The sequence below is a fragment of the Hetaerina americana genome, unplaced genomic scaffold, assembly GCF_022747635.1.
Source record: "Hetaerina americana unplaced genomic scaffold, ioHetAmer1.1.p SCAF_8, whole genome shotgun sequence".
NCBI classification, from domain to species: Eukaryota; Metazoa; Arthropoda; class Insecta; order Odonata; family Calopterygidae; genus Hetaerina; species Hetaerina americana.
Genome location: NW_027287427.1, coordinates 16,584,635 through 16,606,821, shown reverse-complemented (window position 1 = coordinate 16,606,821; position 22,187 = coordinate 16,584,635).

Below are 22,187 nucleotides of genomic sequence, written 5' to 3'. Positions count from 1 at the left end.
GCCAATACAATAACATGTCATAAATACCGTCGGTCAAGCGGTCATTGGTTGCCATTATTATCTAATAATATTGGCGATTTAGTGTACGTGGTATTCCTTTTTAAATCATTTGAATATGTCAAAATTGGATTTTGGTCTTTTTTTCATTTCAGTCTCCAGTGTCGTATTGCCTGTTTCAATGTAATGTAGACAAAAGCTTCTAAAAAGAAGGAAAGTAAGCATTTATTACGCAAAAAATGAAATGCACAACATTAATATTTTTTTAAAGATTTTTCATCTAAGGGTAATGCTTTTCCGTATTGGACACGTAGCTTTACATTTAAATTTATCGTTGCATTTTACAGCGTGATATTTTTCAATTTAAAATTTTTAGGCATCAGTCTGAGCATGGTTAACATTTTCTCAACAAGAGCACATATTATTGAAGGTTATGATAAAGAGCTTTTCCAAAATATTTCATTTATTTATATTTTCAGACTATAAGCTACGGTCTGGATAATTGTTTTATTTTATTTTTTAATCGGTCCAATTATTCCTAGGACCCAAGATTTGCAATTATCAAACTGATGGTACAGATATCCCTGCATGCTATTCCTTAATTTCGCTTTAAGTTACTATTACCTAAGGTCCAGTTACAATTACATATTCCATAAATTTATTCACACATTTTTCAATTTTATATGAAATTTTTTACTTAATATCGGTTTACTAAACTCATTTTTAAATGCTGGAATTTTTATTAAAATAAAATTACCAGCAAATAAATTTTACAGATTCAGCCGTAAAGTTGTGATAATTCTTCATAATGAAAGAAGATACTTGGGGATTTCACATGGAATAGTTTTATCACGACCTAGGTTTCATCACAGCGTAAAATCTTTCGATAGCACCTAAAGCTAACAAACAGCATAACACTTGAAGATGTTACATTCTCACGAAACCTAGTTCGTTATAAAACTATCTTATGTGGAAAACCCAAGTGTCTTCTTTCATGATTACCAGGAAATGAAAATACTTATATTGAATGGCTTATATTCCTGTACTTTTAGATTATAACTCTCTACTATGCTTCATATTTATCAATAATTTATTAATTCACAAATTTGAAACATTGACTGTAATCCATATTTGGGAGATATTATTTGGTTTCGTTTAATTCTTTCGTTTTCCATCCCTCAATTCGTCTTTAAAGGAAATTTTCATTTGCCGCAGAGCTAACTTGCCAAGCAACATAACCAAGCAATTTCAAATTTTGATATCCTGGGTACGTAATTAGGTTTTCCAATAAATAAATAATTATTATTATTAAAAATACACATGCGCTGATAGACAGTGTCAGGTGGCACACAAGTCCCAAATAATCGTAAAAGATAATACATAAAACCAGACTTCAAAACACAAATCTCATAAACAATACAAGTGAATCTCCATCCCATTTACAACCATTAATCAGCAAGAAAAAAAAGATAAATTTAAAAAAATTAAGCTATTACATATAATACAATACACTACACATCAATCAAATTATTACATACATATTCTTACATCTTTTCTTAAAAGTATACACTCTGTTAGGGAAGGGTTCGAATATTTTTGCAGGCAAGTTGTTCCAATAAACAATTGTTTTGTTTAGAAATTTTTTTTTTAACTGTACTCTGTGCCCGGCATTCAACCTTAAATTTGTGATCATTTCTTGCTATAAAATTTGGGTTGCCCGCCTCTTTCCTAAGATCTGCCCAAGCTTTCTCCCCTTTCAGAATGCGGAACATTCCACAAAGTATTCTTACTTTCCTTCTAGAAATGTCAATCTCTACATTAAAAAACCGTTCATTGAATTATAACCGAAACATTTGATTAAAGAATCATCAATGTTCACTGTTTTATTGGTCCGAATGTTTTAAATCGTGGACACACTGAGAGTTAAAAGTACAGATTGACTATTGCAAAAGAGCTCTCCTTGGCATATACTCGATCGCAAAGTTTAAAAAAATTCATTTCATCAAAATCATTATTAGAGGGAAATGGAATATTGTAATTAAACCATGTAATCGAGAACTATGATCTGCAAGTACAACATTACCGGAAAAATAGTTATTCTGTAGGTTGAACTGATGCATAACCATTGTTTAGATGTTTCTCGAAATCGGAGATAGAACTCGGTTAACATACATGAAAAAACTCCTAGATTTTATTATTAAACTTTTGTTAAAAAAAGAGCTGCGTGATTGGCCTACGACCTTACCGACCGAGCTAGTATTGCTGAAGATCACTTGTTGCAAATGTTGTTAAGGCTATCATACGTTATGAAAGAAATTTATAATTTTTCGTCTCAAATTATGGTATGAGTTTATGACAAAACGAAAAAAGATGCTAGATACAGAGCTTTTTACAGGAAAAATTAATATTTAATTTAATGGAGCTATTAATTGTTTAATGAGAAATCATTAAAGAAAACCATAAACTTTGTAAAGATTTGGACTTTTGCATTGACTGCTAACCTTAAGAGAGGTTGGAAAAGAAGTGCAGGAATAGGTGTACCATTCATCCAAATAGAATGTCTTAGAAATGTAAATCACAGAAAACAAATTATGTAATTCCCACTACCGTGTGTTTTAGTAACGTTTAGGATAACAATGTTAATAATTTGATCCTGTTTTGTAATTTAATTCTTATTAATCTTAAAATAATTTTCAGAAAATTATCTGCGTAGAACCTTAATGAATTTTTGGTTAAATCTTAAGTAAAAACGTAAATAGCTTATTTTCAATTTAAAATAAATGCAATGTATTGATTTTGCCCAGGCTTTTTTGAGAGACTTACTATATATGATGCAATAGATCTACACGCCATTTACTTTACTAATGGAAGGAATATACATTTAATGAAAAAGCAATTTGATAAATATATTTTTATTTTTCATCAAAGTCGATGTAATAGTTTGACTGCTATTCAGGGAGCTGAACTGTTGTGAATCACGGTTGAGCGCTGTGAAAGTAACCGCTGGATTCCTAATTTAAACGCAGAATTTTAAAAATGTAATCCTTTCAAAATGTGAGCACTTCATTGTTTTCATTGATTATTCAGATATTTGTCACTACATACGAGGGCTCTCGAAAAAGTATCACGACTTTTATGTTTTTTCAAAAATTATTTATTTATTCATGAATATCTATTTTCTCCCCTTCAAAGTAATCTCAATTAGATATTATATACTTGTACCAACGTTTTTTCCAATCCTTGAAGCACTTCCAAAAATCATTTTTTGTGATCTTGTTCAGCCCCTCCTTCAATGCAGTCTTTATCTCGTCTATCGTAGCATAGCGTCGTCCTTTCATGGGCCTATTCAGTTTCGGGAACGAGGAAAAGTCACTGGGAGCCAGATCTAGGGAAGGCGGTGGCTGCGTCATCATTAGTCTTTTCATTTTGGCCAAAACTTCGCGCACAAGTAACGATGTGTGAGCAGGGGCGTTGTCATGTTGGAAAAGCCAATTTTTGTACTTCCACAAATACAGGTGTTTGTGCCGGATTGCGTCGCGCAAATTGCGCATAACTTACAGGTAATATTCTTAATTTACCGTTCTACCCTGTGGCAAGAACTCATGATGCACCACGCCCTGTAATCGAAGAAAACTATAAGCAAAACTTTCACATTCGCGCATGTGAAAGTTATGTGTTTTCATGCTCGTGCATGGCGCGCTTTTTTCCTTCTTGGCTCGTACTGCAGCTTCCATTGGGATGGTTGAGCTTTAGTTTCCACGTAATAACTATAAACCTATGATTCATCACTAGTTATGACCCTCAGGAGCAAATTTAGGTCGTCGCGGACAGAGCCGAACACCTCATTAGCAATGTTAATAGGTTGTTGTTTTTGGTCGAATTGGAGCAATTTCGGTACGAATTTCGCGGCAACCCTTGTCATAGGCATGGGTCACGCGAATAATACGAGCCAATCTATATGTTTAGGCGCTCAGCAACTGCTCTAACGATGATTCGACCATTGGCCAATACTATTTTCTTCACTTCTTCAATGTTTTCTTCGGTCGTTGACGTGCTCGGGCGTCCGGCACGCTCTTCGTCGTTCACATCTTCTCGGCCCTCTGAGAACATTTTGTACCACCGGTAAACTTTGATTCGATCCAAGGTTACTTCTCCAAATGCCACAGTCAACATTCGGAATGTGTGCGCACACTTAATTTCGTTTTTCACAAGAAATTTGATACAGATCCTTTGATCCATTTCTTGGAACAGGCAAAAATCAAAGGCAAGCCAAAATACGTCCAAGCAAAACAGCTGTCAAAAAATAACTAAAAATTCAAAATGGCTGAACTTTTCGGCATTAGTAAAAGATATAAGTACCAACGTAACACCACAAAAAATCGAAAATCAAATTTACGCAACCCGGGAAAATTCATTTTTCGCGATACCTTTTGAACAGACCTCGTATATTATAGTCACTGTAGAAAGAAATCAGTTAACCAGAATACTATTGCAAACATGGAAATATTCTCATGTATTTGCAAATTACACACGCAAAGAGTTTTGAGAGATTACTGTAAATGAAATAGAAACTTGGTTCGGAAAATCAAACCCAAACGTTTGAAGCTTATCAAGCACGCTGAAAATGGCACTCTACAAAATGAAATGTGGCATAAATTTAAAGTAAATTCTACGAAAATTTCGTAATGAAACAACTAAATAATTTATTTGTTAATATTAAAGGAGAAATTAAAGCTCGGCTTTAGAGTTCAAATAAAATATAATGAATGGAAAAAATGGGTACATATGTTTTCAAAGGATATCAGAAATGTAGTAACAGGAAGTTTTAGGGTTGCGTGCGAGAAAAAATAGCAAAGAAGAATCTGTACTGTGTTTAAAGAAGAATGCACAAGGAGGTTATCTTTTACCGATGGCTAAGAATTTACAGAAACTAATCCTTTCAGAAGTTCCAAATCATCCATTAAAGCAGAATAAAATTCCATTGGGAATGCTGATGGCAAAATAAACAATGATATCTAAATAAAATTGGGATATTGGAGCATAAGAGTTGGATTTCATTAGCGTTTAAAAAATTATTTTAAACGTACTTCCGGCCAATCAGTTTGCAGTTTTTCATTATAAGCAATTGTCATCCATAAAAATATTGCTTTAAGTTGGTTTCCATTACATTAGGAAAATATTATGAATTTTTTCAGCCGAGCGTATTTGATATCAGAATAAGTATTACCCCAATTGCTAATCCACATTGAAATATTTTCATTACAAATTCAGTGGAGGATAGGAAAGATGGGCTTGGTATAGGTCTTACGACACAAGTAACGGAAAATGTAGAACATGGGGACCAAGCCCGTTTCCCATAAAATTCATAGTTTTAATGAAATGTATGAAAAACTAGAGGTGCAAGATATGGTTTAGGATCTGGGCAAAAACTCATGAGATATGATCCAAAAATCTATCGACCACGTATTTGCTAACATGGATTTAAATTTTTTTCTCTGTTACTCCCTTTAACTAAAAAAAATATTTTGGATGCATTCAATGTTCAAAATTAAAATATTCATCAAACGCAAGTTACGTAGAAGAACGAGATTATAGATTATGACGAAGATATCGACATCATTCCGCTCATCAAATTTCTCTACTACTACATCAACTCTATACCTGGTTTATTTCACGCAAACCATCATTATTGGGGCTGGAGAACATTTTCCTAACTTTTTTCATAGAAAAGTATTCACGTGGACGTGGACTTCGCACTCATCTCGGGCTTTAGCACTCATTCGCGCGCGCGCACACACACACACACACATTCTCTCTGCCGGAATAATAATTCCTCATCGAATAAATCGCGAGTAATTTTTCTTTCATCCCAACTGGGTCACGACTCTTGTGCGAGTGACCTCTTTATGTTTGGTGAAAAAAATATCATAAGGCAGGAGAGGGGGGTGGGGCACGTTGGATAGCGAGCAGTAGTGGGAGGGCTTATAACGTAAGATAGAGGGAGAGGGTGTGGGAGGGGATAAAAAAAAAGAGGAAATGAAAGCCCGGAGAATGGCTGTGTCTGCCCGCGGAGTTTTCCCATGCGCTCTGCTGAAAAGGAAGGGGTCGTCCTTTCTCCTCTGCCGACCCCGTGCCGCTCCCACCACCACTGCTACTATTCCCGCGCCCACACAGGATGATCCATTGGTAGAATTGGCTGCATGGAGAGAATCATCCGCGAGCTCCAAACTCGAGACCGGCGCTTTTTAATCCCTCACGCCCCCTTCACCCCTCTCCTATTCCCGGCACTCCTCCGTCCGCCCCCTCACTACCTTTTTCCCACTCCGCTTCATCACCATCATCGGCCTCTCCTTTCCCTTCTCTCATTCCTTCCACTTCCTCTCCCTCCCACGACTCTTCACCACAGGCTTACCTACGCATCGCTCTCTTTCCGTAGTACCCCAGGCCCAAGCCGTCTTTCCACTAATGGGAAATCGGATCAGGCTAACATGTATTTTTTTTCATGATATCTCACAGCTTGATCCAAAGTGAGTGATTCCTGCTTTTGTGTACGAATGCATCATTCTACCTTTGTTTTTTTTTAAATCTCCATTGCGAATTGCGTAATTACTAGCATTAATTTGGCCATTATTTTTTTTCCTGGAATGCTATTCTTTTAAAAAGAAACTCGGTATGATTCCTCGATTTCGTCTTCTTTCTTTGTCTTGCTTCTCTTTACAGTTACTACCACGAAAAAATGTATGCCATTTTTGATTATTTGATTTGTTTTCATTTTAAAATATTTATACTGTAATAATACTATGTCCGTTATGGGTTCTCGCCTAATATGCTTTTGCCTTTTTCTGGTTATTGTGGCATGATTTTAAGTTTTCTAAAAACATTAGTTCATCACGATAGTATTATCTATTTTATTAAGCTTCGAGGAGGTTTTGTAGTCAATAAAGAAATATATATATATATATATATATATATATATATATATATATATATATATATATATATATATATATATATATTACAATCATTGTTGTGTTGCATTATGGTGAGTTTTCAATCAAGGTGCTGATTGAGTGTGATTTTATTTGCAGAAGAAAGCCATTTAAGATGCCTTCTTTAAATGATGATGATCTTTAAATCTATTCTTTTACAGTTTGGAGAAAGTAAATTTTTATTTTAACATGTGATATTGTCTATGGATTAGCTGAAAATCCCTCAAAAATCGGAATAATATCTTGTGTTTCAATATTTATTTCGTAGCATCGAAAGGAAACATTGGCTGAGAACAGTTAGAGTAGGTCTCGCACAAAGGTAATTTCACTAGTAAAATCTTTCAAAAACCCAGTTTATCTAGTAAATCTTGAGTCTAACGTCAGTCACCAAATGCCTGTCAGCTACTTCTTGATCAATCGCGTTGGATACGGGACGAATCATTGCGCCGTTGTAACTTACAACTTGAACAAGGGTTCCTGTTAGCCACAGAATTAGGCTTGAAGCCAAACCGTTTTGCTACTCCGTGGGGGATAAAATTAATGATCTTCTCATTTACATAATGTCGGAAACTGTCGAATGACTGCTTTGGCTTTAAATCTCCACTAAATAGTTGTCTGAGTTGTTGGACAAAAATTAGAATTTTGTACTGTGGAAATGGTGCGTCAAAATGATCTCCTCAGCGGTAATTATTATGAGTGGCAAGGATACTTTTGCCTCTTTCAGATTATGTCAAATCAACAAGAGAATGCTTTTCGTCGACATTGGATGGATGTGGTTCATTTCACTGGGCAACTATTGTAAATTTTCAATTATTACAATTTTTAGAATTCCTTTATCACTTTTCATATGGAACCCTACTTAAAGACACAACCGGCTCTGAAGTTTGAAATCACGTCTGTGAGCATTTTTACATTTTGAGATTCCGTATGTTTATTTATAAATAGACTCCACCTCCATGATGAGTGCTTCACTCGGTGGAATTTAGTTGCACTATTATACCATCCACTCCCCTTAGCACTGCTGCTGTTTGCGTCTGTTTACTCGTCCTTTGCAGTCTTGGAATGAAAGCTACCTTCCTACTCGAAGAGATAACGTCAGTGTTCAAGAGCATGTTAACGTCGAGGATGCCTCGTGACGGGACAGGAAGTGAGGTGAGACTAGATATTCGCACCGCTTCCTTTTGCAGAGGCACTATTGAAACGACTTGACTCGATATTTTTCCATAAAAATTCCTTAAGGGGCTTTTCAGGTGTAATGTTATCATTTAATAATCCTTAGTGTGTCTTCTCACCGTTTAATAAGATAAATATAGTAACTCCACATTCCGCTCTTATAAGGTATCCGAGTACTTATTTTACGTTATTACACATCTTATACTGTAACTATTGCAATAATCTTTTTTCGGGCTTATAATTGCGTTATGTTGGATACGCTTAAAACCCCATATGTTTTATTCAGGCTTTTTCTTGGGAGACCTATTGCTTTTTCGGAACCTGGCTACGAGTTTTTAGACTCATAACACTTTCTTATAAATATTTCTAGGCAAATTCATCTACTTTTCATGAATATTTTATAATACTCTCTGCATCCAATACTAGTAAGGGTGTGAGGCTAAATTAAATAAAAATTCTTTTTATATGCAATACAATGTAAGGGATTGTATTTCTTTGCTTCTATTCAACTAATTTAACAAATAATAATCTGCATCAATTCGTGGGATGTCTGAATTTTCTTGAAGACGTAATGCCAAGAAAAAGAATTCTGCGAAAACACATTGATTGAGCCGGACGGCTAAAAAAAGATTATAAGAATTTCATGCCATTATTTTTATTTCATAGCAATATCTATATTTCATAGAATCTATAATCATAGTGGCTATTCACCTCACGACCTTTGGTAAGATAAAGGCTTTTGATTCTAGCATCTTTTGCAATTCACTTTCTCGGTCCTTTTTTCACCCTTTTTTCTTGCTCCTTACCTTTTCTACATGTTTCATAATATTCCGCTATTTCCTCAAGATTTGCACTGTAAGAGTATAGTGCGATTCTAAGGATTACATACAGTAAATTAAATTTAGGCATCGTAAGTAAAAACAATACTTTCTCTATGATTCATTAGATGTATACTTGTGCTGAGCTACAATTCTGATAAAGGAAACATTTCCGCGAATATTTTTCACCAAAGCAAACTGGTCTGATAGTATGGGTTCCGTACCCTTTATAAACTCCATAGTATGGGTTTCAAGGTGCTCGTAGAGCTGATCATAATGAGCAGCTAGCTGAATTGAAGTCAGTCTAATGCATTACATGAACTGGGGTAGGACTCGGACCTGAGATTTAGAGGTGAAATTCCCAACGAGATATCCACTCTTTTATTTCCATAGGATTCGCCTCCAACCTGGAGTGATAAATTATTTTCATGACCCTACCGTCGTGATTGCGCGTTGCAATTCCCTTGGCTTGGAATGAGCCATTAGTTAAATCACTCACCTGTACACTCTGAATTCAAGCTTAGCTTTCATAAAAAACTTTGTTTTGATGCCTCTATTAAACAGTCTCAAATTCCGTGATTTCTTCCATTTGAATCACGGGATATTTTCAATCGTTATTCCATAAGACTATTACTTTAAGAGCCTACCTTGGAATTCGTTTTGTGTTTTTATGATGACAGTTAATTACAAATTATTTTTATGCTAAATAAACGTACAATCACTAAATGCTTAAAGTTTTGTTAGAACAACCACTCCTTAGCATCGGAAGGCCGCCGCTAAGTTAACAAGATCACCTTTGAAGAATTTGAAACGGCAGACTTGGGCAGTTCACCAACTCACTCGACAGTCACCGGCCACCTGGTGAGACGTGAACACCAAGTTTATAGGAAATGCTAACATTGATATTTTCTTTCATATTTGCCATGGTTCCTTTCAATTCAGAGAACATATATTCAGGCGTTGAGTACTGTGAGTACCCTATTTGATCAAATATTTCTCTTCCAAAGCTCGTTTCGAGGTTTTCCCCGGAAGAGGTGCACACATTGTCCACCTCATCTCGAATTCTTGGTAACCAAGGAGTCATTTTTTCCCCACTCCCATTTCACAAAATATCTGCTCACTTATTCCGTTTTCCTTTTCATTTCGATTCAACGCTGATTTTCTATCCGTGCAACTCTCTTCCACTCTATTTATATCTCTAAGTAAATCCATCACCACGAAGTGCAAATATACTGATTTGAACAATCCCGAAGCTGAGTTGATTGTCTGCCTAGATTGATTGATCTTTCTCATGCTGATAGAGATTAAATATGAATACCAAATTTTGACCTGGCTATTATTTCAGTCCCGCTTGGTCTACGCTCAGTTTAGTCGGCGTTAGCAAGATAAACTTCGTAGTCCACAGAGTTGTGTAATTCCATGAATTTAACCAGGAATTCCTTGAGATTTTTAATTCATGGGTACTTTGTAGAATTTTAATTTTTTAAGACATTAAAAGCTAATGGCAATAGTATGATAATGTTGGTACCATCGTGCGCATTCAAAGTACATACACTACAAATACTCCATTAAATGTAATGTGTTTATTCACACATTTGATGAGTTTTAATTGTGCCATGCATTTTTATATGACAACCACAGTGACCAGCGGAAATAAGCTTTGCCCTCACCTACTACTAAAATAAAACTTTGGGTTGAATATTGTGATTTCTTTTCAAAGAGGAAACGTAAATCCGAAGCATTTACATTGTCATGCCTCACTTAGTTTATAGGCTTTCTTATATTTGCTTACATATTTCCAAATTTACCTTATTTTTTCCCTTTTAATTGGATTTTATATTAACTTCTTAACATAAGACTTCAGAAATCTCACTTGAGCTCATATTCCATCGTATCAATTACTCATGCATAGTCTATGACTGGTTTTATTTTTCTTCCTTCTTATTTTGGCACACAGGAGATTTTTTTTGGCCGTCTCTAAACGTATTTTTCTCTCTCCACTGCTCACGTCCCCGCATTTTCGCACCTCCTCGGGTTACACATTTTAATTTATCTCCTCTTCCTCATAAACGTCTTTTCGATTAGACTCCGTCTCTCTTTCTCTCGCTCACATTCATCCCTGACTGCTTCCCCACCTGCTTTCCTTCATCTTCTCCCCTCTGGCACCCTAAATCCCTTCCCCTTGTGCCCTCCCCCTCCTATTCGCCTCTATCCCGTCCCCAACCCCCCGCATTCTCCCTCGCCAAAACCTCGGCTCTGAACCCCAAGGGAAACCACGAGATATATCCTTGTATTCCCTTCCTATCGTAACCGCCTGCGGGATATCCCCTCTCTCTCTCTCACTAGCTCTCGCGCGCGCCCACTTCTCCTTATCCTTCCCATTCCAGACACTCACAGTTGTGTTTGCAGGCGTGGTGTGCGTGAATACGTCCGTATGTGTGTTTGTGGGGGTGGGCGGGGCGAGAGAGGGTGGGTGGGTAAAGGGAGGCGGAGGAGAGAGATGGATGAAGAGTTTACTCTTTGGTGGAGAACGGGGCCGATTTGGGGGGGAGGAGGGTAGGAAGGATGGAGCAAATGTTTGGAGTCTGCAGGGCGACACGCAAGGAGTGGAGAGGGTGGAGAGTAGCATTCAAATTTTGGATCTTCTCCTTTTTTATATGCGTATTTTTGGGGCGCTTTGCGGTGGGAAGGTGGTGAAGGTTGACTTTAGGATTTTGGCGGGAAGAAGAAGCGGAGTTGAACGCACAGATTGCGGGGGAGCATGTAAAAGGAAGTGGTGAGTTTAGGAGGGGAGCGGGTGAGAAGTGTCGGTGTAAGAACGGGAGTGAAACCCAGCGATTCGTGCACCGGACAGATGTGCTTATTTCTGCGTCATATTTTCTGTAACCTTGTTGCCACACCTCTTCCGGTCATGTCCTCTTTCTTCACCCTCGGAGGTCCATTTTCTTTCCCTCCTGGTCGCCGCAAAATGATAGGATGTAAAGTCGTTCCAAATTTTTTCATTCTATATTTATAGCGGATGTTCGCCTCTTATAAGGCGTCCATCGACGTCTCACCTCTCGGCAAGAAAAAGGCTTTCGATATGAAGAGCAATATCAGTTGCTATTGACTTTCTTAGTCCTGTTTTCCCACTTTATATGTTCCTTTCCTTCTTAATATTTCACCTTGTTTGTATTTTTTTGTTTCCAAATGTTAATATTATGTATATATGATTGTTATATGATCTGAGAAATAAATCGATGGTGCGCACACAAAAAATTATTCATATTCCATACACCTGAAATTCATATTTATTTGAATTGAATGCTATAATCTTTCACATTTTTAAAAGGAGTGATTTATGTATTGCAAAAATTCGTGACTGAAACGAAATTTGTTAATAAAAATTGTCCTCTCTGGCATTATCGGCAGGATAACTTGAGGGGATAACTTTAGAGGAGGTAAAGCCATAGTAAATTCGAAGAGGTAGGTGATTCTTGGAGCGTGAGTTTGGAAGAGATTGTACACGGTATTTCAGCAGAGAGGAAACTAATAGACCAGTACTGGTATCGGTAGTAAAGGATTGATGGTTATCAGAGAAGATTTCAGTAGAGTATTACCACTGTATAGTGATTTTGAAGAGATTTTGCGAGTTTATAATAAATATTAACTAATAATGTCAATATCCAATACCTCAACTCGGTGCCATGTAAGCTTCCACTAAGGTGATTGCCTTGATGGGATAATCCATAAATCATGCACTACATGAGCAGACTAAACAATCGGTATGAAGCAAAGTAGTCATATGCATGTATTCTAAGAAGTGAAATTATCCCTGATTATATACAATTTTTATCCATATCGTAGCAGTATATTGCCATGCTCAATAGTATTAAAGCAATAATTAATACTACATCCATATGATACGAGTTTTTGAAAGTGGTTAAAACTCAAAATGAATAATGGCGTAGTATAGCCCTCCTTGGGGTGGATATATTGTCATTAATCCATATGTTTAAATGTTTATACCATTTGGGGTGATTTACCCTAGTTCCAAGACCAATACAGTGCATCTAAACTTTTACCAACCGAATAATGTCGTTCGGGTTGTATTTCAACAAGCAACTCATAAATTATTATTAGATATTCCCTTAGGTGGTAATGTGGTATATTTGACACTCCTGAACCTGAGGAATATTTTAACTCTCTTCAAAATTCATGACCTCAATTTTAAAAAATGTATTGTACTATTTATTTTTTAAGCATTATGGATATATTGTGTCAAGTTATTTAGGGCTTAGGAGTAGAGAAGTGTTTAGTGCTAGCGCTCAAAAAAAGCCTACCCTTATCCCGTGGGCCAATGCTCCACTCAATTCCGTAGTCACTTAGAATTACAACTTAACTTGCAACGAGACGCTTCTATAAAATCAATATCCTCATAACTTGAACAATATCTTCAATAATTAACATACCACGAACGAGAGGTGCTCGTTGGTTCTCTTAAGAAGCAATTACTCTCTTAAGCCTATTATCAATTTCCCCGAACCTTCCTGACATATGGCGTAATGAATTTGTATTATCGTCTTCACATTCACTTATATGCCAACGGGTAATTAATTGTAAATGAATGGAAGCAGAAATTTGGCAGCAAATATAAACAAATGAATTATAAAATGATAAGAGATATTTGGAGATAAGTGACATTCCCTACTTCGTCCTTCGGAAACATAACAGCGGTTTTGAGTCAGCGTTTATATTCTATTTTTTGACATATTTAAATAACAAGGTAATTGTAAGATAGCACGTAAAATTTATTCTACGATTAAATTAAAAACTTTCTGTGCACTCTACAATTCTTATGCCGCAACAGTGAAGTAATTTGCTAACCAAAGTAGAAATTACCGTCTTGGTGTTGTGCCAGCGGAAGAGATTGTTAACATTGCACAAGGTCACAGAGAGAGGTAGAATAACGGTAGAAATTTGGAAAGAAAACAGACGTTGGGTTGGGAAAAATTGGATTCGAATCCTTCTCCATTATGGCGAGGATATCTCAAAGAAACCATGCATTACCCCCGGCGCCCTCCAATGCCAGGTGGCCGAAGGAACGAGAGAAATCATCCTCGCGGAGCAAAACGCTCACTCGGAAGTCTCGCTTGAAATGGATCTCCAGGCCATCGGATTTTCTGCTCGCTTCACATGTGCCTTCCCTCCTTTACTTTTCTTTTCCTTCTACCACTGCTCTGACATCTATTTTCCACATCCAGTAATTTTTCTCTGTAACTAACCTTGGAGTCTTCTTCTAATAGCTAAGTTATAAGTTACACTGTGACGAGGTGATATACGTGGAATTTCAGAAAAAATTACTTGCTTGAAAAATATTTAGAAAAGAATAATATATTTTAATAATTTTATAATAATATTTGGAATTTATTATATACGATACGAAAACTTAGGCATGTGTCATTCTAAAACGCAAATAATAAAATATGTAAAAATATAACGTAACAATATAAACCGTAGTTTGGTTTCTAAAATGAGGATTTTTTATATTTCAGCAATCTTTATGTACGGTATATATGATAGGGATTTCTGAAATTGTGCTTCTAAATATTATCAAAGCATTTCATTCAAAATTCAAACGTCACGATTGCTTGCCAGCAATCGAACTAACAACTCCATCTATTTATTTCTAATCTGCGTTGTTTTACATTTATCGATGCGGAAATTCTTTGCAAAAAAGTTTATTAAATTTAATAATTAAACAAGCTATTGCATTTTTATTTTCAAATTCAGCTAAGTTTAAAAAAATGGTAAAGAACAAAAAATAAATAAAATTAAATGGAAACTTTCTTTGGTATTGATCATTTTACATTTTTAGATTCACATAACTCCATCGTCTGAATGAACATTCCGCATTTTCCCTTGATTTAAATGAGTTAACGTAAAATTAACAGTAAAATCATCGATCGCTTTTGTTCTCCGAAACTTCAATTCTTCTATTTTTTCATTGCATGCCAGGTTTGGACTGGTGTTTTAGTACAAATTAAATTTCATAGAAACAGCATCATGAGACCTCATAAAAAAACGCCCTAATAACTTTATTATAATATATTTAGTCAATGATGAATCTCCATGTGTTCACAAATTATTTCAAAACGATTGATGAATCCTAATTACTCTAACCCATCTATGAGCGGCAAATGTGTGTTGCAAAGCTTACCGAATAATAGGTGCCTAGAATAAACATTCCTGATTACAACGTAACAGCAGTAAGTTGTAAAGCATTGGTACCATCACTTAATGTAATTAAATTTCGTTTGATCTTACTCTGAATGCATTCTTTACCGTTTCCTCTCCATGTATTCGTTTATTTCCGTTCGTACCACAAAAATGTAAGCGGAATATGTATCATTAATGAAATTTTGACATAAATTTAGCATCGGGAATAGTAATTGAAGGTATGGCAATTTAACTCGTGCAGCAATTGCGGCAGCTAAGTATTTATCCAATTGATGGATGAAAGGGCACAGTTAATTTAAATAAAAATCACTTTTGGATTTCAAATATTAGGGATGTGTGTTTAAAATCAGGATTAAAGTCTAGATGACTCAGAGACCGATGGATTGCCTGAGTGCCGCATTTCTTACAAGACGGAAAATAAAGTAAACTCGTTGATATTTTTGAAGTCTTAAATATATGACTCTGTTCATGCCAGTATTAGTGCATAATTATTTTTAAATCCCGGCAAATTGAGGATCCTTACAATCATCTCACTCCCTCCTAAGTTCCTTCGGACTTCCTTCTCCTTCACTAATTATTTGGTCTGCCTCATGTATGTAAACTGAACAGCTTTTATGAGGTAATTTTATTTTTATTGTTAAATGGGTTTTATGCGTTAAGTTTTTACTATTGTAATTTTTTCTTCATTTGTTAATTTTGCCATTTAATTGGGGAAATAACAAATAAAAAACAGGTTAATAAAGATATGGTGTTTTTAGACTAAAATAATAAAATAAATAAACTCCCTAGAACACTGAATTTCAGATCCGATACATAGGGAAACCAGAAACTATGTAAATCCCCAAACTAATATAAGAATTGAGTACTACGGAAACTACGATACGATATACGGCTTTGTGTTGGCCGCTGAATAACGATGGAAATTAAATGGATAGCTTGGATGGCAATTGATGAACTCAAAAGAATGTGCAAAGAGAGATATATGGAAGTATGGTAATTTCATTTTTATTGCAATCGAACTTTTCTTTTGGAATTCACTTGTCACAAGGTAAATCTAAGTGGGTAAATAAAACATGTTCCACACAGTGAAAAAATCTAAATTTTTCTTCATCTTTAATGTAAATACATCTAGAATTTCCCTGCCTTAAAATGGCCACACAATTCTATACAATCTCTTTTGAGAGATTACCTGAGTGTTCACTGGCCTTCTTCAGTGTCGACTTCAGTGGAACATGCTCTAGGTCACCGGCGTATTTGTTGAACGAAACTTGGTCGACGTAAATCACGCAGAGGAGAAAATAACCCGGGTTAGTGCGGCACGCGTGTAAAATTAAAATGATTTGAGTGATTTCGGCGGACGTGGTTATTATTCACGCCTGGACGTTATTATTTTCCATTTTGAGCAAGTTTCCTCCGCCCCCACCCTCCAAGGAACCCTTCCCTTGCCCCCCCCTTACAGTAGTTTCCTCACCCTTTTCTTCTCCTCCACCTAATCAACTTCTGCCTTATCCCATCCCGCCTTTTGATTTGCCCCCTAACTACCCCATACATTCACGTCCGACCTCCCTCCCGCCCCCCCCCTCCCACGACCCCTCTCCCGCATTTCGAGTCCCTCTCGTGCAACACACAGTTCGCCCCACCCTCTCCAAGGGCGCCACCCCCACGGGCACCTCCTTCCCTCCCCCACCCACTCCCTGGCGAACCGACGCCTATTCCTTTACTTCAGCACACAAGTTACCCCTTGTTTTCTTGAGACTTTGCTCTCGCCATATTTCTTTCCTCGGGCGTCGTTTACTGCCTGTCATCCCTTCTCATCTTTCGTCCCACCCCATATCCCCCTCATCGCACCCTCCTTCTCTCTCTCTCCCTCTCCCCCGAAAAATGTCCCTACTGGCCAACTTCTCCACTCTCCCCCTCTCTACCCGCCCCTCGCACACGCACTCCCAACTTTGAAAGCCTCCACCCTGACTCTCCCTACAAATCTTTTTTTTTTCCTTTCTCTCACTGTCCTCCTCCTTTTCTGCGACGTTCCGTAATCCTCTTTACCTTTCCTATCTACTCCTCTCCTTTTCATCCATCTCCTTTACTCCTCTCCTCACCCTCCCCTTTTATTGTCTTCATTCTTTGAAGTATTTGCTTTACTGTTAGCTTTTTTCAGATAAGGTAACCATCATTTTGTTTTATTTTACCTGGTTTATTTCATATTTTAGTCATATATATATATATATATATATATATATATATATATATATATATATATATATAAGTTATTAATAAAGACTAGTACTAAGACTGCTACGACCTCGTAGCTGATAAAGTATTGCATGACGCACCGCAAATTAAACTATTTATTCACATTTAATTCTCTCCCCGGTTCCATTTTAGCGACTGCAATGGCTGCATTTACAATTTTTTCCAGTCTGAGGAACAGAGGTTACTCACGCCGAAACTCCAGGTTGGGATATTGACCGTTCTCATCTTTTCACTGGGGGGGTTGTTTTCTCTTGATATTTTGTTGTTGGACGCAGAGTGCTTTAAGCACGGTGCCACGAAGCATAAACCTTGGTCACGTTGACACATTTCGTCAAATTTATCCAATACTGGATTTCTCTGCATCCTTCATACGAACCTTGGCATTGTACCTGGCCACACACTATCTATACTATCCGTAATTACCCCGACCCCCCGCCAAAAATCAACTGCTCCCACTCTTTCACGACCCATCGGCGCTCTCTAATAGCACTTTCGTCCCTTGTACTTTATTCTCTACATTTCTGTCCTTCCTGTTTCCTTAGCCGAAAGAGATATCCCCCCTTCCCTCTTTCTTTCATCTCTTCGCTTTCTCATTAACTGATTGCTTTTGTTTTTAAGGGTTCCTCGTGTTTTATTTTTTTCTCTTTGTTTCCCAAAAGAATCATCGAGTTCGCACTCAGTTCCCCACCCACCCTCCTTCTACTCCCTCCTTGTTCCTGTTGGCTCTTTTTCCTTTCTTTTACTCCTGTTGGAAAAATTGGAATTCGATAATTTGCCCGAAGGTGTAGTCAGGACCTTATACCTCTTGAAAAAAAATGTGATGGCTTTCAAGAAGAAAGTTAGGATTGCCTGCTGTGCCATTACGCTCAAGGAGGGAGGGGATTGCGGAACTTGCGGGGAGGCCTGATTGGTCGACTCGCGTCGGGGGTCACGGATTAGCTGGTACTCTATTGGAGGTCATCATGTACGACCTTGGGCATGGGACACTGTGCAAAATCAAGCTTTTGCAAAAATATCATTGCGAAGCCTTGAATTTCACTCTCGTATCCTAATTTATTTTTTTCCGATTATTGGCTGTTCCCCTTATACTTGAAATGGAACGGAAGAACTACTCAGGCATTTGTTTTATCCTAGTGGCCATACTGTGGCAAGTTCTTCTTGAAGTGCTAAACTTAACTTTAAGATAATAGTAAGCAATATTTTCGGTCATATTAATTGTTTTGCATTCCTTAATTATATATTATTGGACGTTTCAAGTAATTTCAGTTATCATATTGACATATCTAGGGTTTTAAAAATGATTTCGTAATCAGCATGTCTTCAGAAAAGGGTTTCTAACTTCCCTTTATTCTTCCTGTGAAACGTGGTTGTTGACAAATCAATGTGTGATCTAGTTTCATGCTGAAATCAACACACCCAGGTTAACAATTAACAGCTAATTCAACATGTACATAGTATTTAAAAGCCTTAGCTACCGAGTATGGAGATAAACGGGATTCCATTTCAACTAATTGGAGAACATAGTAGTCGAGTATTTATTATGGCCTTGCGTATCCAGCTCAAGGGCTTTTTTTGGTACTTATACAAAATATTTTGAATTAAAAAAATTATGCATTGATAAAATTTTTGGCATTCAAACATACGCACTTACTAAAATGTCGTTTCAGGAGGAGGTGACCCACAGCTAAGGTCATTGGCGTCCTTACGGATGGAGGGGAAAGGGGGAAGAGAAACCTTGCGTCGGAATTAGCCAACTCTTAACGGAAGGCGCCTAGAGGTCGGCAGTTGAACATCCCATCCGACGGACTGCGAGCTCACTCAAAATGCTCTCCAAAAAGCACCTCTAGTAGGCATCGGGATATTACTTCAAAACATCTACCGTCTCCAGGATTCGGACCCGAGCCCTCTTAGAGGAAAGCTACCGTACGTTAGCCAACTCACCATTCCGATCGCCGCACTGCGTAAATATATAAGCAATAAGTTATATGTTTCGAACCACTGACGAATTTGCACCCGTGTTTTGCACATTCAGGTTTCAAAGGGGTCTTAAGTTTTTTTTTCATTTTTTAATATTATATTAATGATCTACAAAGTTATTATTTAAACACTGATAGTGCTGACCAGTAACAGCGCATAACGGAGATAGTTATCCGAACTGACGTAAATAACGTAGTATCACTCGAAGTATACATGTATTATTTACCTTCAACTTCGAATTTAGATCGGATTATTTTGTTTGGCTTCAAAAAAATAATGTGTTTAGAATGTTATCATAAATGTTTCATTTACCTTCAAGTTTATTGAGAATTTTAAAAGAAGTTAAAAATTGAAGTTCTGACAACTTTGAATCCACACAAAATTAGGATATGTGGAAGTTTAATGAGGTCGACATGAAAGGGACGCAGTCCTTACTTCAAGCGACATATTTCACACGAGTTTGTGAGTCCAACAATTCCTTTAAAAATACTAATTTTGTTTAGAGCCATGAAAGTCGAAAGGTAATATTCACATAAGGCATCCAAAGATTCAAACCTTCATTGTGATGAATATTTGTTATCTCGATTCTACCAGTTAAGTTGGTGTTGGATGATCACAGGCTACAGTAAAATAATAATTTTACTGCAGAAATTGTTATCACCATGAGGCACGTATCATACGCTATTATCCTACACATTATTTGAGTGAAGACTAATAATTGATTCTTATAGAGTAAATTGAAGGTTTTATGCATTCTTCACCATTTGGCAGTGTCGAATTTTAATTTGAAATTCCCAGAAAGAATGAAGGCCATATGCGACAGCTATTGTGAAAACATCAAAGCTCTAAAACAAATATTCGTGATAAGACTTTTTTGAAATTAAATTCTATGTAATCGATGTTCAATGAGAGATTTTATAGTTAATTTTTAATTGTAAAAAGAAAAAATTACAAGGTACTTGTTCTATAATAGTAAATAAAAATACATGACGACATTTTTCCTACCTCTCACGCACGTATTTGACCTTTTCTCCTGTTTCTAGTTGAATCGTTAGAAAAAAACCTTTTCTCTGCTCCATTTAAAAATTCAGTAAGCCTGCACTCGACTTATTTAAGCAAGTTGCCGATGATCTCAGAGTCTCGAAATAAAATGCTGAAATTCTGAAAAGCAGCGGCGGATAATCAAATGATTGGGCCTGATTTCTGCTCAACATTTATAGGCATTTAATTACATTCATTAGTAATGCGACCTCCAGACTCTTTGTGCACAGGATAACCCTAAAAAAATTAACATTTTTGATTTTACATGCATTAAAGACACCGAATTTTCACATCTGGTACCCATTTTCATATTCTCTCTGCTCTCTCTACCCGGTGTCTTCGATCCAAAATCTCATCCTTGCCTTTCTTCACATTACGCGCCATTTACTCGCATAGGAGGTCGGATTCTTTTTGCGTTATTCAGCCCCTTTCATCCTTTTTATCATCTTTCCCTTTATCCTCTTCTCTACCACACTCGATTCCCTCCCCACTTCCGGAAACTTCCAAACCCCCATGGAAATTTTTCCGAACTCCGCGGTCGGTGAACCACGGCCCCTCCCTACCACCGTTCCCAAACATTCCTTTATCATATTGTCCCACGTACTCTTTCCCCTTCGCTCAGTCACTTCCTTATTTGCACGGTCATCTTTCTTGCTTAATGCTTCCTTTTTCTTCCATTTTCCTTCAATCCCTCGTCCTCGAATTTTTCACCAGCGCCTTACGTATGAAATTGACCTTTTTTTCCCTCGCGCCTCTTTCACTCCGTGTGGGTGGTAGCCCAAGGTCCTCTGCTTGCTCTGCAAATAGTGAATACATAATCGTACGCGTACGTTTTTATTCCGCCCCCTTTTTCCCTGCTCCTTTGGACTTAAAACGGACGGTGAAACCTAAAACTCTTTCCCTCTCCAACACCATTTGGTTGTGGGATGCAAGGTTTTAAAAACTCATCAGAGCGATGGGGATCATCATATATTATCAGGGCTATTTCACTACTGCCCTTTCGTTCCAAGCTGTGCTTTTTGAAATACCTACCCATAGTTTGTGAATGGCCCAAGAGCCCGACGAGAAAATTTCTTGAATGCTTCGTTTTAGATGTTTGGTTCCTAGGGTGCTGCCCATATTTCCTCTAAATTTGAGGTAATTTTTCATAAAATGTGAAAACCTTACATTTATCACTTTTCTACAAGTCAAAAACTACTTACCATTGATTGTTAATTTTTTAATATAACCAGAAAACATTAAGTGAAACCGATATCTACTTTGTAGTCTTTCGATGACATAGCAGTTATTTGACACACTGGGAGGAGATATCAAAAATATATGCTCAACTTCAATAGATACGTCTTGATAAGTCATATCCTGGTTCTTTGTACAAAGAAGGTAGTGTAGGAATATCAAATATACCTATCTAAATTATCATAGTTTTGGCAAAAATAGTATTTTCCTCGACCTCTTTCAAATCTTATTCTCAAAATGTAAACATTTGATAAGCTCCATAATCTAAATTAAACTGTTTTTAAATATTACTGAATTTTTTGACATGTTTATTATCTGAGAAGATCTCCAGCAGCCTATACTAATTTACTTGGCATGAGAATATTTAAAGGTCCAATCGTTGTGATTTATGTTAGTAAATTCCTTGGTCACGGAATATTATTCTGCAGTGAAATAATTTTTCTTTGGAAGCTTGGTGTTCATTTCTTACTCTCGCCTAGTTCTC